The 16202-nt window shown below is 38.3% G+C and overlaps 1 protein-coding gene across 3 annotated transcripts in view; it reads right to left on the bottom strand.

Moving 5' to 3' along the window:
* Window positions 1–16202, bottom strand: part of MGAT4A (alpha-1,3-mannosyl-glycoprotein 4-beta-N-acetylglucosaminyltransferase A) — a 78502-nt gene that overhangs the window by 49255 nt on the left and 13045 nt on the right. The gene's annotated exons all lie outside the window — the stretch shown is intronic.

A 16202-nucleotide genomic window follows, 5' to 3' on the forward strand; every position in this document is an offset into this window, starting at 1 on the left:
CACCTGAAATTCAACCAAAAAGGGCACAGCTCAGCATCGTCTTACCTGGATTAGACACCTTCGCATTTACACAGCATACAGAGGGAAGAGTGAGCTGCAGCAGGCAAGGATCCAAGGGAGGCATTGAGGGGGAATATGGCCCCTCACCGTAGCCACAGGCAGAGGCTACCTTTAAGTCCCCATTACTCAGCACCACAAGGCAATTCTGAATATTTTCTTGGAACAGATGCTCACAAACCTTTTATTTTAAGAAGCAGAATAGGAGTGGTGCCTTACAAAAGCACAGGTTATGCCTTTTGAAAGCCCCTTCTGAATACTTTGTAAGAATGAGTGGAATTTGACAACATTTCAGACATACCAGTTATCAAATCCATGTTTTAACATTGATATTGTCAGTGCCTGCAAGAACAAAATTTTGATCAAAATCCTGCTAATGTAGATACATACATGCCTTCTTTCAAAAAAGATCAAAAGGGAGAGGGAAACATCAAAACTCATTTGCTGATATGTTGCCTATGCCCTTGCCATCCAGCAAAGTATCTCTGGTTTCTCCATTTTCCCTTCTTTCTATTGGTCATTTCCTTGAACCTTCTGCTCACCATCATCACTCTCCTTCAGTCAATCTACAGATAGGGACTGGAGTGTCTTTGATGATTTTATACCTTGTAATCAATACTGCAGCCACACAGCTGTCATCCATAGACATATATTTCTTGTTATTTATCTATCCATTCCTAGCCTTTTAGTACTGCAATGGTAGAGAAGCAGAAGTTTTGCAAGAAATTTGAATCTCTTCCTGTTGCTACATTACAGTAACACATGGGGTAAAAAAGGAATTACAGTCAACTTTCCCTTGTTAATAATGCTGCATTTCCTCCAACTTCCTTCAATTTATACTTATTTTCTTTTTTTGTAGTTGGGATGTACTGTTTTGATTATGTTTAGAAAACATAATTAGCTAAAATGCCCTCTGTTCTGAAGACAGAAAAATAAAACCATAGTTCACTACCTCCTAAAAACATTTCCCTTGCCAGCCTTATTTTCCTTTTTTTCATTAAAACCAAATGGTTATTGCTTTTGTGTCAACAAACCCAGAACACAGATGCTGGCGCACAATACAGTGCTAAGCACACCACACACTGGCAACTGAATCCAGACTGCTATTTGAAACAGGACTTGGTGCTTTAGTAAGCAGTATTGAGAAGGCCAGGAAAATTTTCTGGAGTTTCTGGCATGAAGGACATTCTTACTTGCCAATGTTAACACAAAGAAATCAAAGATTGCTTGGAACCATATCTACTATTTACAGTAAAGTTACTAAACATTTTAACAGCTAAACAAATATAGAATTGTATTAGTGTAGACACCACACTCAAGTATGCAAAACACAGAGGTGATAATAGGTTATAGATCCCTGTTAACTTCTGTCTAAACAGGTAAGAATAGGTGAGCCACCAAAGGACATGTAAGGTTTTATTGAGGGCTTCTACAGCAGTGGATAGCCTCAGAAGCAGGCTGTAGCACCATGTCTCATTTCTTGACTTTCTCCATGGTACAAGGTAGCACACAAACTTTAGAACTTCTCTTCTTCCTACTTTATAAAGGCTAAACTCTTCTGCGGCACTCTGTATTTTGCCTGGGAAATGGTGAGAACCCTATGGAACCTTTGGTTCAGACGCCAGCACCTCAACTAGGATGAATTCAGGTCTTCCTCTCCTGACTTAGATTCTTGGCAGAGACCATTCCTCTTCCTACACTTACTACAAGACAGCAGCACATCACGCACAGCACTCCAGTGATTCTGGTTCTCTAAGGAACAGCAGAGGCCTAGAGGGAATAATTTACTTAGGAATATGTCAAAGAGAGGAGAACTACAGTAGTTCCCTGCTGCCTTCACCTAGCAAACTCCATAACACAAAATGAGAAATACCTTATTGCTAAACTCAGCTTGTAAGCAGAGATTAAAATTTTTCTACCTCCCTAATTCAGGTACATAATATGAAAATGAGAATTACAGGACCCTTGTAATTGCACGGCAAATCAAAACTCTGTCGTAAAAAGCACAAGAAACTTAGAGCCCAACTGAAAAGGTAGTTTTATCACACAAAGAAATTAAAACTGTAGTTTTGTATTAAGAACTACCAACAAAAATCCCTTACTGAGGAGATGACATTTTCAGAGTGTTATAACACTTCTAATTTACAATTAATACAGTACGTCAAAAATAAAAAAGGTAATTAGTTAACTTCTTCTAAAAGAAATTTAAAATTATATATGTACAAGTAAACTTTTATTTTCATAATTTATCATAGCAGTTTTTGAGCAAAAAACATAGATTCCCAACCGTGCCACTCTAAAATTTTTGCCAGTAGAAGTATTACAAAGTAGCTGAGTCCTGAGGCTCCCAGTGAATAATACTGGTATTGAACTTAATGGTACTTGAGACCTCAAAAGCCTGAATTCTTTTAAGAAACACTAGTTGATTGGTTCAATGTAGTCAACTTCCCACAGTTACTTCAACCAGATGTATCTGGGTTAAGGAGGCTGCTGTAAAAAGATACGTAAACTCCCGAAACCCATCCTTCAAAAATGTATGACTGATTTTTTTTTTTGTAAGGTCACAATATTATATAGCCAAGTAAAACTAGAAAATGCTAACATTACAAATATAGTCATATTTTAAGTTCACTACCCTATTAGTATTTTTCTAGTTATTTATGCAAAATGAAGTAAAAAAAATCATCCTCTGCAAGAACTTAAGTCATTTAAAACATTTACGTCTCTAACACTACCAAAGCTAGCACTTTTCACATATTTGGATATTAATGTGTAATTTGGCCTTTTGGTACTTGTTTTATAATACGACTACCTGTATTTTGAAACAAAATCAATTAAATTTAAATTTCTAACAGTTACATCTTTGGCATACTTGCAGTACTTCAAAGCATTGATCAAATGCTCAGATACTTACTACTTAAATCGAACCAAAAAAATCACAACAGCATCAACATCACATTTTGTCTCATATTGAGAGGCACTTGCAAAGGAGAAAATACTTCTTAGGCTCTTACAGTACCACCAACAGTGGTCACCACCTGTCTCAGACTTTGGCAAAGTAAGTGTCCCTTAAGACATGAGGAGTTTATAAATACTCTGATCCGATTTTTCAGAGTTCTTGACTCCTAAGTACTTGGGAATGAGCCTACAAGACAAAATTTAAGGATCTATTTTTATTTAAACTTTGACTTAGCTCAAGTTTAGTATTTGCCTTTTTCGCCCCCTCTCCAAAATATGAAATAATTTGAAAGCTACATTTTTTTCATCAAATAATTAGGACTTCAAGGAGAACATGTTACTATACTACACAGAAGTCCCATTTATGTTTTAAATTTCACTTCCTACCTGACAAGGAAGAAGGACTCAAAATTTCCAAGTGCCTGTAGAAGCTTCTCCAGAAATTCAAGGCAGTCTTTCTAAAATGTGTGCGTATGATGAAAGGCCAAAGTTCAATTAGAGTTGAAACTGGTCGGTGCTGTGTGTGACAACAAGAAGGGCTTTTTGTGCTGGCTTTATGTGATGGGGTTTTGGTAGCATGGGAAGGGCTGCAGGCATAGCCCCTGTAAGAAGCTGTGAGAAGCTTCCTAGGCTCCAAAACCAGTCGGACTGGTCTCTGGCCTGGTCAGACCCCTCACCCCCTCTGGCCAGGGCCAGGCCAATCACAGCCTCTGTGAATGCCCTATTTAAGAAGGCAACAAAAGAACCGGAACCCAGCTGGACCTACAGTGAAGAGAGGGGGGAGGCAGGGGCTGGCCTGACACTTTATTAATAACAAAACAACATCTAAAGAAAACATTAGGCCAACCCTTGTTGATTGTTGTCACCTGACTAACAGGGATGAAGATAAAGCAGAGGCATTCAATGCTTTTTTTGCCTCAGTCTTTCATAATACTGATAGACCTTGGCCTGCCCAGTCCTCTGAGCTGGAAGACCAAGAGTGTCGGAACAGCAAGTTCCCATTTGTGGACACTGAAATTGTAAGGGATCAGCATTAAGTCCATTGGCCTGATGAGATTCATCCTAGAGTTCTGAAGGAGCTAGCGGATGTTACAGCAGGACCCCTCTCAAGCATCTACAAAAGGTGTTGGGAGTCTGGGGAGGTTCCTGCTGACTGGAAGCTAGCCAACATTATTCCAATCTACAAAAAGGGCATGAGGGAAGACCCAGGGATATACAGACCTGTTAGTCTAACGTCAGTTCCTGGAAAAATTATGGAGAAGATTATACTGGGTACTGCTGAAAGGTATTTAAAGAATACTGCAATCATCAGACACAGTCAACATGGGTTCACAAAGGGAAAGTCCTGTTTAACCAATTTGATATCTTTCTGTGATAAGCTCACCTACCTAGTGGATGAAGGGAAGGTGGTGGATGTCATTTTTCTGGATTTTAGTAAGGCTGGTGATACTATCCCTCACAGTATCCTTCTGGACAAGTTGTCCAGCTGGGAGATGAGCATGTTCACAGTCCACTGAGTAAAGAACTAGCTTAAGGGCAGAGCTCAAAGAGTTGTAGTGAATGGAGTTACATCTGGCTGGTCACCAGCAGTGTTCCTCAGGGTTCAGTTCCAGGGCCTGTTCTCTTCAATATCTTTATCGATGATCTGGATGCAGGAGTTGAAGGCACTATTAAGAAGTTTGCTGATGATACCAAACTGGGAGGTTCTGCTGACTCTCTCAAGGGACAAGAGGCCTTGCAGAGGGATCTAGATAGACTGGAACATTACGCAATCATCAATGAGATGAGATTTAACAAGAACAAATGCTAGATTTCTGCACCTGGGATGGAGCAACACCAAGCACAAGTACAAATGGGACAAGGAGTGGCAGGAGAGCAGCCCTGAAGAAAGGAATCTGGAGGTGCTGGTCAATAGCAGGCTCAACAGGATCCAGCAGTGTGCCTGGCAGCCATGAGAGCAAACCACATCCTGGGGTGCATCAAACACAGCGTAACCAGCTGGTCAAAAGACGTGGTTATCCTGCTGTATTCAGTGTTGGTGCAGCCTCACCTGGAGCACTGTGTGCAGTTCTGGGTCCCACAACTTAAGAAGGATGTGAAGGTCCTTGAATGCGTCCAGAGGACAACAAAGCTGGTGAAAGGGCTGGAAGGCATGTCCTGCGAGGAGCGGCTAAGGATTGTAGGTTTGTCTAGTTTGAAGAAAAGGAAGCTGAGGGGTGACCTCATTGCTCTCTACAGCTTCCTGAGGAAGGGACAGAGAGGGAGGTGCTGATCTTTCCTCCCTGCTATCCAGTGACAGGACATGTGGGAACAGCTCGGAGCTGTGTCAGGGGAGGTTTAGACTGGACATTAGGAAGCATTTCTTTAGCAAGAGGGTGGTCAAACACTGGAATAGGCTTCCTAAAGAGGCAGTCAATGCCTCAAGCCTGTTGGTGTTTAAGAGGCATTTAGACCATGCCCTTAATAATATGCTTGAATTTTTGGTCAGCCCTGAAGTGGTCAGGCAGTTGGACTAGAGGATCACTGTAGGTCCCTTCCAATTGAGATATTCTAATCCGTTCTATGACATGCTCACTTGTAAGCATTGTATATACAAAGAAGTCAACAGTGTAGCCAATATATTCAAAACACATTTGACCATTCAGTATTTTATTTTTCAGAGGTTCCTCTAAAACCTAAAGAAATTGAATTGATTTCTGTCAAAAAGTATCAAACCACTTTTTTTTTCCCCACTGCTGTTACAGTAAAAAGAAAAATACTGAGCCTAAAATCATAAAGGAAATAGTCACAGAGATCAGCGGTCACCATCATAGAAAAAAGTTTGTTTCTACAATATTATAAATTACTTTTCTTCTTATGCTGAAGCCCAGAGTAATTTAAGAAAACAGAGGAAGGCGTTCAGACAGTAAGTTATCAGCCTTATACTGCTGATGGAAGTACCCCAAACATATCTGGTTTCTGACAAATAAAACTTCTCTCTAACAGCAGCTGTAACCAATATCAAACACATTTGGTCTCCAATAATTTCAGCATACGTCATATTCTTATTTAAGAATAATATGCTATTTTACACTGAAATAAGGAGGTGACGCTTTTCCATACTTTGCTTTGGAAGTCAAAAAGACTAAATAAAAATAACTAGCCCTCACACTTCAAATGAAAATATCTTGCTAAAAGATTACTTGAGAACTGAAAGCATTAATTCTTCATCATTTTCTCTTAAACTTTGGGAGTTTCAGTGAAACTCCAGAAGTTAAAACCTAAATATTTTAGCTGGCTTGATGCTGCGCACTTCTTGGAAAGTTAACACTATGTCAACTCACTCAGTAGTTTGTATTCTCAACCTTTTTTTCCTTGTTGCAAGATGTTCTCCTAAATATGCAGAACCTAGAATTTAGACAAGCTCGCTTGAAAGTTGATGCAGTATTTTGAAAATTAAAAATTCAAATGAAACTGTGATGGTTTGCAAGTTTTTGACCAGATATGGAATCTCAGCTCTCAGCCTACTCTTCCTTTTCTGGGTTATTTATGGTTCTCCTAACCAAACAACCGTCAAAAAAAAAAAAATCCAAAAAGACACCATTAGTCTTAGTTACAAACTCAGTCCATTCTCCTCTTAGCCACAGACAGTCTTGATTACATCGTTTGATTTTTGCTCCAAATTTAGACAGCTCATAAGCAAAATTTTAAACCAGACGCCAATTTCCTAAGCTCAACATGGAGGTTCTGAACATTTTAGCACAGACCTAGTTTCTTAGTTTTGGGTTTTGTACTACTACTCTAATCTGTTTACGTACTTCAACCCATGATTTTTAAGACCGAAGAACTTTCCCTTGGGATAAAAAAGGGCATCAAAGTGAAGGAACAAAAAAATATGCTGTAGTTTGAATTTACAAAAGCATTTTGCAGACATCTCAGCTCAACTGAAATAGCAAAAGAAGTCTGAATTGTAGGTAAATTACCTGCACTGGCAGAACGCTCACTGTATCACAGTTCCAAATGAAACACATGCTGAACAACAAAATGGCAAAAATACCCTGGAAACACAACCAAAGCAATTCCATGGCTATTCAGCTTCAGTGCCATTAAAAATCCTCAACAGCTCTTAGTTTTATCTTCATGTTACATTTTTAGCAAAATGAAAATTTTTAATGCCCCAAGCTTGTCAGTGTTTAAGAGGCATTTGGACAATGCCCTTAATATGCTTTAACTTTTCGTCAGCCCTGAAGTGGTCAGGCAGTTGGACTGGATGATTGTTGTAGGTCCCTTCCAATTGAAATATTCTATTCTATTCTAAGACAAAAACCATGTGAGGAAACGACTTTTGAGTGGAGTACAGACATCTATAGAATCAGCAAAATTCTGTTGCCTCTATTTGAAGTTTCATCATAAAACACCCACAAAGGAAAATGAGACCCATCAGTACCGAAGAAAGAACCCAGACACCCAACCTTCAACCACAACGCACTTTTGAAACCTGTACATACGTGTGTGTATGTTGCCATTAATCTTAACACACTGTACAGAAAGTACAGTAGAACAGGATTCCTGGTCAAGTTATTGGTATAATTAAAGCAACAGAAAATATTCAATTCACTATTTAGAAGTCTGAAGAATGACTTAGATCCACCAAAGAGGTTGCAGGTGCAATTTAATGTCGCTGGGAGCATAGACAGTCTTGACCAAAGCTATATGTATATAGATATACGAGAATCCAGAATATTTTATTTACATATCTTAGACAGTAGCAGAAGAGGAGCATGTATTTAGATTATATGCATACACATCCATCTTCGTTAACGTTGCACCAGGGAAAGGAGGTACAGACACTACAGAATGAGAGATGTTTTGTGACTCTCTAGAGATTCCTCTCTCAAGAAATAGGCTAAATAGCGGACAAAGGAAAAGGGCCAGAAACCATCTAAAAAGGGAAGTTGGCATTTCTGGCAATCTTTGCAAAGTTTTTGACTCCATGTAGCCTGCAACAGCCATACTATGATAGCCTGTGACTCCAATAAAAACCCTGCCATTCTACAAGAAGGAAAAAAAAAAAAAAATCCATGGCTGCTGTGTAGTATGTCCTCCCCACCTCCCCACTGTTTTTTTTTCTGGGAGGTGATAGTGGAAGAAATGAGAATTGCATGAAGATCCTTACAAACCCTAAGAACGTTTCAGTGACTCTCAGTATTGCCACATTTTCCTCTCAAGGAAAGCCTTTTGCTGTTGGCTAAAAGAAGCACCATCTACAACATAAAAAGCAGCTTATGAAAGCTTTTCAAGCTGTTATTTATCTTATCAATCAAGCAGGTTCACAAATATATTAAATCACAGGCCATTTCCACAACTGAAAATAGAACATACTGAACTAAGGTGACTACATTTTAAAATAAATAAATAAATAAATAAGCAATCTATAATTTACTCAAGAACTCTATGGTGGTATGGCTGGTTGTCTCCAAAGGCAAATGAATCAGATGACAAGATCAGAAAAAGCTTTGAGCTTCCTGTATCAACAGCAGGCAGTTGAGTCTTCCTTCAAACCGCAAATCAGCTAAATACCCAAAATGATGGATCTACAACATAGAGAAAAAGGTAACCAGCCACAGACTTGGCACTCATAAAAGACAGCAAGACAAGTACAGAGGGCTTAGCTTTACCGCATTGTAGGCCTGATTTTTATTTCCTGCTCTTACCCAGTTGAACCGTTGAAACCTCTCCCCTTCTTTGTTCATTAAATAGGAACAGGAAGAATTGACTGCTGCCTGAAACACCGACAAAAGGCTTTGGTTGGCAACAAAGCATTGCACACAAATATTCAATTAGTAAAATGGGTATTTTGCTAATAGAGGAGGAACAGATACCTGATGCGGCAGGACCTTTCGTTTACTGAAAAGAGGGACATTCAAATCATTATTCAAATGAACAGCATCTCACTAGCAACAGTACTAAATTCACAAATGTAACAGCTAAGTTTATGACCCATCCTAGTGACAATCCTTTCAGTTTTCTTCTTCCAGTCCCAGGGCTCCCTCTCCTTAGATCGTCACTCAAAACCAACACAGTCTGCATCTTCTCAAAAAAAAAAAAAAGGCTTCATCTGAAACAAGTTGTGCTACAAGTTAAAGGTTCCACAGCAAATGTCTCATTTTTCTGTATACTCTGTTGAAGAGTTATCAAAATGCCATTAAATAAATGTTTGAATCTGTGAGAATACACTGTAGTAAGTGCTAATTCAGGTACGTTTGTGACTAGTTATTCTACAACTCATTTACTCCCATTAAAACACCCTCACAGCAGTTACCATCATGCCATGGGTCAGAGACTAACAATCTTAATGTATTACTTGCATCAAGGATGCTGATCAATTTAAGATTGATATGAAACAGAGATCTTAATAGACAGAGAGCTTCCATATATAGAGTCAGTGGATGTAGCTAGAGCAGGTTCCTCTTCAATGAATTAAGGATTTGTCAACATGCCAACCAATTTAATCTGGCATAGCTTTCACAGGAACATTTCTTTGTCTCAGCTACTTAACATGAAAAAATAAGTTCTGTGCTTTCCCTAAAATGAGTTCAGATGCTTTATGTGATCCATGAAATCATGGTATCGTGTACACCAGCAGCCAGTAAGTCATGGCAATACCTGCACTGACTCACACTTCACTCCCACAGAAGGTACACAACATGTATTTTTTAGACCAAGCTTGATCCATAATACTGAAGCACCTTAAAAGCCATCCCATCCGTAGTATCGCCTGACCAAATAGTCATCTTCATCCCTCACAAAAAGATATCCTTTTAAGTTAAAATCCTGATACGCTATATGTGGCAGCCTAATTATTTCCAATGTCAGTCAAAAAAAAAAAAAAGAAAAACTGAATTCCTCTAGTAAATCAAAAGAAATTCTTACTTCACTCACACTTAACGTAATTTTCAACTTTATCTTAAAACTGGCACTGTACAATCATCCAGCATCCACATAAAGATGCACAGACAAGAAATGCATAGTGGCATTTAGTGAGGAAATACAAACACTGCTTCCATTGCCCTTTGGAAGTGACTCAGACAATATTCACGAGGCACAAATCAAGCACTGCGTTCTCAAATGTCCGACTGAGGAGAGGCAAGCAGAACTACTGTCAAAGCAATCACACAGGCACAGCCAAAGAGCTCTGTCCACACAAGAGAGAGATTAAAGATGTTCCAGAACCCACCTGTGACATTTGGGTTTATAAAAACAGCAAAACATTGTAAGAAGCTGAGGTAATTATCAAGTGTCAAAATCTGTACATAGACATAAATCATATTTATAACCAGCAATGTCAAACAGTGAAGAATAAAAAAAGTTTTAACAAAATTTGACCCCCAAAATTAAATCTCAAGTGTGCTTACAAATCAGATTCTGATTTTGTCTTGAAACTGCCTAAAAGCTGATATACAGTGTCCTTGAAATGTTACAATACATTACCATGGATGACTACTCCACATAAACTAATGAGCTTCCTTGCTCTTAAGTGAAATTAAAACCGTTTATAAGCAAGTTATGATGAGTTATAAAATCTGAAGCAGAAAAGTAATCAACCATGCAAACAAAGAATAAAGCAGTATACTGTAAACGCTAACAACAGACATGCTTTAAATAAAAGCTCTTAAGAAAACTGCTCAAGGTCAAATTTTATCAGTCCTCTTTGAACACTCGATCCTGTGGGCCCTTTTAGATACAGAGTCTGTAGCTATGTCTAGTCATAAAGCTATTTTATTATTCTGATGACATTAGAGAACATGGAATTGTTTTACATTATTCTGTGGAATTTAAGACAGTAAAGTAAGGAAGATTTACATACAAAAAATACATGCTACTAATCATGACAAAACATTTTCTGCTTCACGAAACAAACAAAAAGGTCTTGTATCAAGATTTAGGAAAACAAGAGGACAAGTCATTCTTTTATCCCTAATCTTGTTACTCAAATCTATAAGTCGTTTCAGCAATCCAGTACTTCAATCTACCAAAACAATCTGGTAGAATTACTGTTTATTGCCCTTGTTTTCCACATAGACATGTAGTTACTAGGACTAGAAGTATTTTAAGAAAATGTTTATTCAAGTAGCTTTCACTGTGAAGAACAACTTATTTTTGAATGAAGGTTCTGCAGGTTTTGCTAACTTTATTTTTTAAAAATTACTCAAGAATTATAATTATTTAATTTTTCATTGCAACTTGTTCAGGTTTTGCACTTCAAAGATCTGTATAAACAAATAATGTTTTTTGTTCTTTCCAATTCTAATGCACTAGCACAAGTCTGAAGTGTTTGCTTGGAAACTTTCAGAGCCTGATCCAATCTCAGTCCAGATACTTTTGTTTAAACATTCCTTTGCAGCAGGAGCTGAAGTTGTTTTCACCAAAATATTTAAAGCTATCTGAGTATGATCCTTTGTAATATCAACTGGTAAAACCTTCCTATTTTGAAATGCAAATTTCAGAATCAATTTACTTGTAAACATTCTTTTGAAAAAGTAAAAACTCCTGCTTTCTCAGAGATTCCACATGTACAAACAAAGCAGAAAAATGGTAGTATAAAACAGATCAGACTCTGAGAACCCACTTCCCTCTGCATTTTTTTATACTTTTGACATACATACACTAAAAATGCTGCGTTTACCAATCAAAACAGAAGCATGACGTAGTATATCAGGCAGGTTTGGTGGTTTGTTTTTTCTAAAAAGCTACAGAATAAAACATTTTGCTAGAGGAAAAACAATCCTAAGCAATCAGAAACCCAAAGAAGCCAAACTGGAATTGTGGCAACTGATCAATTACTTACCTAAGGGGTATTTTAATAGCTGGACAGAGCAGCCAGGAAGAGTTTTAAACGTCTCCAGATGCAATTGCTCACCTTTGCCTCTATATATAAATTGTTCAATACAGAAAGGCCATAATTTACAAAATTTCCTATACAACTACAAAACCCACTATACCACTCAAATCTCCACTGATGAGGGCTGACAAAGGGTCTGAATGTTCTTTTGGACACATGAAATAAAAAGAATAATATATCAGAAAATCCAGACACCCACGACTAAGGAGGTCAAGTCAACAGAAGCATATGGTGTTCTGTCTGTGCATTGGCTTCAGACAATAAGGATAATTAAACACATGATTTGTTTGAGAAAAGTTATTGGCAGCACTTGAGCTGAAGGTCTTCTTTTAAAACAAAGAACTGCAAGTTATAGTGATGGGAAAAAAAAAAAAGAAATCTCACATTTGTAATTTATTTGTCCTGATCTGACTGTTAACTACCATTCACACTTCTATGCCTAGTAAACAATGCTGCCCAGGACTCTATGGATGAATATAATCCTCAGGGCTTTCAAGGTTCCAGCTATTTGGTTGGTTTTTTCATTCCCAGTGCTAAACATTGTCAACTCCACTGGCATTTCTTCTTTTAAAAGGGGAAGTGATACATAAAGGTCACTGAAATCATATGCTAAATCAGTTCCACAATAAGCAATCAGCATTTAACACATCTCTAGCCCTGAATAGAAACACTGAGGAATAAATAAAAGCTTCATAGATTCTATTCCCAAAAAGCAAAGCTGTACCAGGAAAATAATTGCAACTTCTGTTGCAGACATACCCAGCACAAAGAGTTCAGTTTAAAAAAATTATTAAAGGAAGAGCTTAGCTGAGTATGCAAACCATTCATGTAATTTGGACATTAACTCTTTACAGTGTCAGAAGAAATTACTTTCAAACAACCTTCACTAAAACCCTTCACTTTGATATTTCTTACTTGTCTCGCACAAGACTCAAAGTGTACAATAATGTAAAAGAAACTAGGAAATGGTCAACAATAACATCACAGTATTACCTCAAAAAGAGGAACATGATTTCCAGTGACAGCTTTTACAAAGATCGTTATGTCACGATTATTTTTTCAAACTGCCTGCCAATTAAAAAGCCACACTACAACTCTGACTAAAATCTTATGCAGAAGACCTACTGCTCAAGCAACCACAAAGCCCCAGTTCAGGCAAGCATTACAATCGTAGCACTGAAACACACTTTAAGATACAGGACAGGTCGATATCCAGCCTGCATTCCTGGCAACACTGAAGGACTAAAGCACATTAGCTGAAAGCAAGCATTTCCACTGCATTTTTTTAACATATTAAAACAAAACAATCCATTCTACATTTCTGCAGAAATGTATGTATTAAGCATACATGTTGCATCCATCTATTATGTTTGCTTCCATCATGTAGTTTACATGAGTGTATATATATACACCCACACTTTATTGCTACTAATAAACAAGAATATCTTCTTAAAACTACATAATAGCTAATTACACTCATTTCTAACAAGATATGTGAAAGAAGCCATAACCGCTTATGCTGATCCTAGCAGAGGGCGGCTTTACAATGTAATAACCAGCATCTCTGTGTGGTACTGTAATTTCAACAGTAAGAATCAGACCAAAATCTAATCCTGGTAAAACACAGTTCTTTCACATCTGTGAAAGAGAACAAGAGACAACCCCTTCACCTGAAATACTTACAGATTTGCTGACAGTGTAAACAAATGTAATTACCCTTTAGGTAATTCAACCCCTTACAGTCAGTTTAACTACAAGTCATCTGTGACATCCATCCCCGGCTGGAGGCCGGTCACCAGTGGGGTTCCCCAGGGCTCAGTGCTGGGTCCGGTTCTGTTTAACATCTTTATCAATGACCTGGATGAGGGGATTGAATGTACCCTCAGTAAATTTGCAGACGACACCAAGCTGGGAGTCTGTGTCGATCTGCTCGAGGGTAGGGAGGCCCTTCAGAGGGATTTGAACAGACTGGATCGTTGGGCTGAGGCCAATGGCATGAGCTTTAATAAGGCCAAGTGCAGAGTCCTTCACTTGGGGTGTAAAAACCCCAAGCATCGCTATAGCCCCGGGGAGGAGTGGCTGGAGAGCTGCCTGGCGGAGAAGGACCTGGGGTTGTTGGTTGACTACCGGCTTGATATGAGCCAGCAGTGTGCCCAGGTGGCCAAAAAGGCCAATGGGATACTGGCGTGTATCAAGAATAGTGTAACCAGCAGGAATAGGGAAGTGATCCTGCCCCTGTACTCGGCACTGGTGAGGCCGCACCTGGAATATTGTGTCCAGTTTTGGCCCCTCGCTTTAAGAGAGATATTGAGCTCCTGGAGCAGGTCCAAAGAAGGGCGACTAAACTGGTCAAGGAGCTGGAAAATAAAACTTACGGGGAGCAGCTAAGGGAGTTGGGGCTGTTTAGCCTGGAAAAGAGGAGGCTGAGGGGAGATCTGATTACAGCCTACAAATACTTGAGAAGGGATGGTGGGGAGGTAGGGGAAGGGCTCTTTACATTAGTGATGGGTGATAGGACAAGAGGAAATGGGTATAAGCTTAGTCAGGGGAGATTCAGGTTGGATGTTAGAAAGTATTTCTTCTCTGAAAGGGTTGTCAGCCACTGGAATAGGCTGCCCAGGGAGGTGGTTGAGTCCCCAACCCTGAATGTGTTTAAGAATAGGGTGGATGAACTACTTAGGAACATGGTTTAATGGGGATTAGGGACGGTTGGACTGGATGATCTCTAAGGTCTTTTCCAACCTAGAAATCTATGAATCTATGAATCTCATGTTTCTACTCAGACCTCAGTCAGACAGTATTTTCAGCTACTTTCTACAAACAAGCACATATACCTATATTAAGATATCAAATCAAAATATTCATGCTATCCGCTGGTCTCAAATTCCTGGAAGGTTTGCTTTTGGTTGTTTTTTAAATGAAAAATATTTCTCTGCTTACCACCTTTTCATAAGCTACTGAACTGCTAATTCAATTTACTAAAATAATGTTTCTGCTGTAACAATTCATGAAAGTAGGGTCTTTGATTCATCTGGTTAATGAATAGGTAAGTTAAAACTAGAAAAGGGGTTTGAAAGAGAAAACAAGTTTCCCTAAAAGCTCACAGAAGAACATTTTTGTTGAAAACGTGCACCCTGGTTTGGATAATAAACAGTAAACCAATTTTCCAAATTAATCTGATAATCATTCAAGTTTCCTCTAATCCTGTCACTCACATCTTGTAAATAGCCAGTCATTAACTGAACCTGTAAGCTACACTTTTTTAAAATCTTTTACATTTCTGATGCCTCCACATCAACTTCCTGCTTTAACAGCTAGTTACATGTATATCTTAAAACTAAAGAGAAAGTTTTAGTCAAAGGTTACATAGATTATTTCTTGTATTCAAGATATACTACACATAAGGAAATTGAAAAAAAACTAACTGATCTGCAATCAACTTACTTGTTTTTCCTTCTCCAGCTCTTGTTACACCAGTGAACTGTGTTGCTAACACAACACATTAACTATACAGCTGGAACCAAAGCCAGCCAGTGCCTCCCATAGTGCCTAGTGCTGAGAGACCTCCTGATTCAAAGGATAAAATAAAAAATTCTTGGTTAAAAATTGAGAAGAAGGTGCAAGTTCAGTCCTTTTCATTCTGGAAGCACTCAAAAGTCTTAAATAATAACTATAACTCAGAGAATATTGATGACAGACTTAAATTCTAGTTGGGAGGGGCATTATAATACACACATATAGGTGTGCATTTGAAAAAACCCACCACAGATTCAGGTATGGTTTAGAGACGACCATCACACTAATCAATACGCAATTGTGAGCACTGGTGTATCTCAAGCCTGTAATTACGGCATTACATCAAGTCAAAATTCAACTCTAGCTGGACACCGGAAACTAGTTTAATCTCAACTCTAACATGGTCTCTATGTATCATATTTATTTTCTCACTGTTTCACAGACAACTTTCATATGAATAAAAAGAAAATGATTAAAAGGTTACAAAAAAATCACGGGGGGAAGGGACAAACGGACATGTTTATGTCATATGCAAATGCTAGAACAAATAATATATCTTAACATTTTTTAATATTTTTAGTCATGGCAAACAAAGCCATAAACAGGAAAAGAATAGTCTAGAAGCAGCAATAAACATGTTTTCGCAAGGATAGAGAAGACCCTCCTTGGTTTCTAGTTAGACTTGGCCATTGGGATGTGTCACGTGGTCTAAGAAGCTGAATTTTTTTTTTTTTGTAAGCGCCATAGAGTTTCCAAAATACTCTGTGCAGAAAATTAATATTTTTGTTTA

The sequence above is a fragment of the Tauraco erythrolophus genome, chromosome 1 (assembly GCF_009769465.1).
Source record: "Tauraco erythrolophus isolate bTauEry1 chromosome 1, bTauEry1.pri, whole genome shotgun sequence".
NCBI lineage: Eukaryota > Metazoa > Chordata > Aves > Musophagiformes > Musophagidae > Tauraco > Tauraco erythrolophus.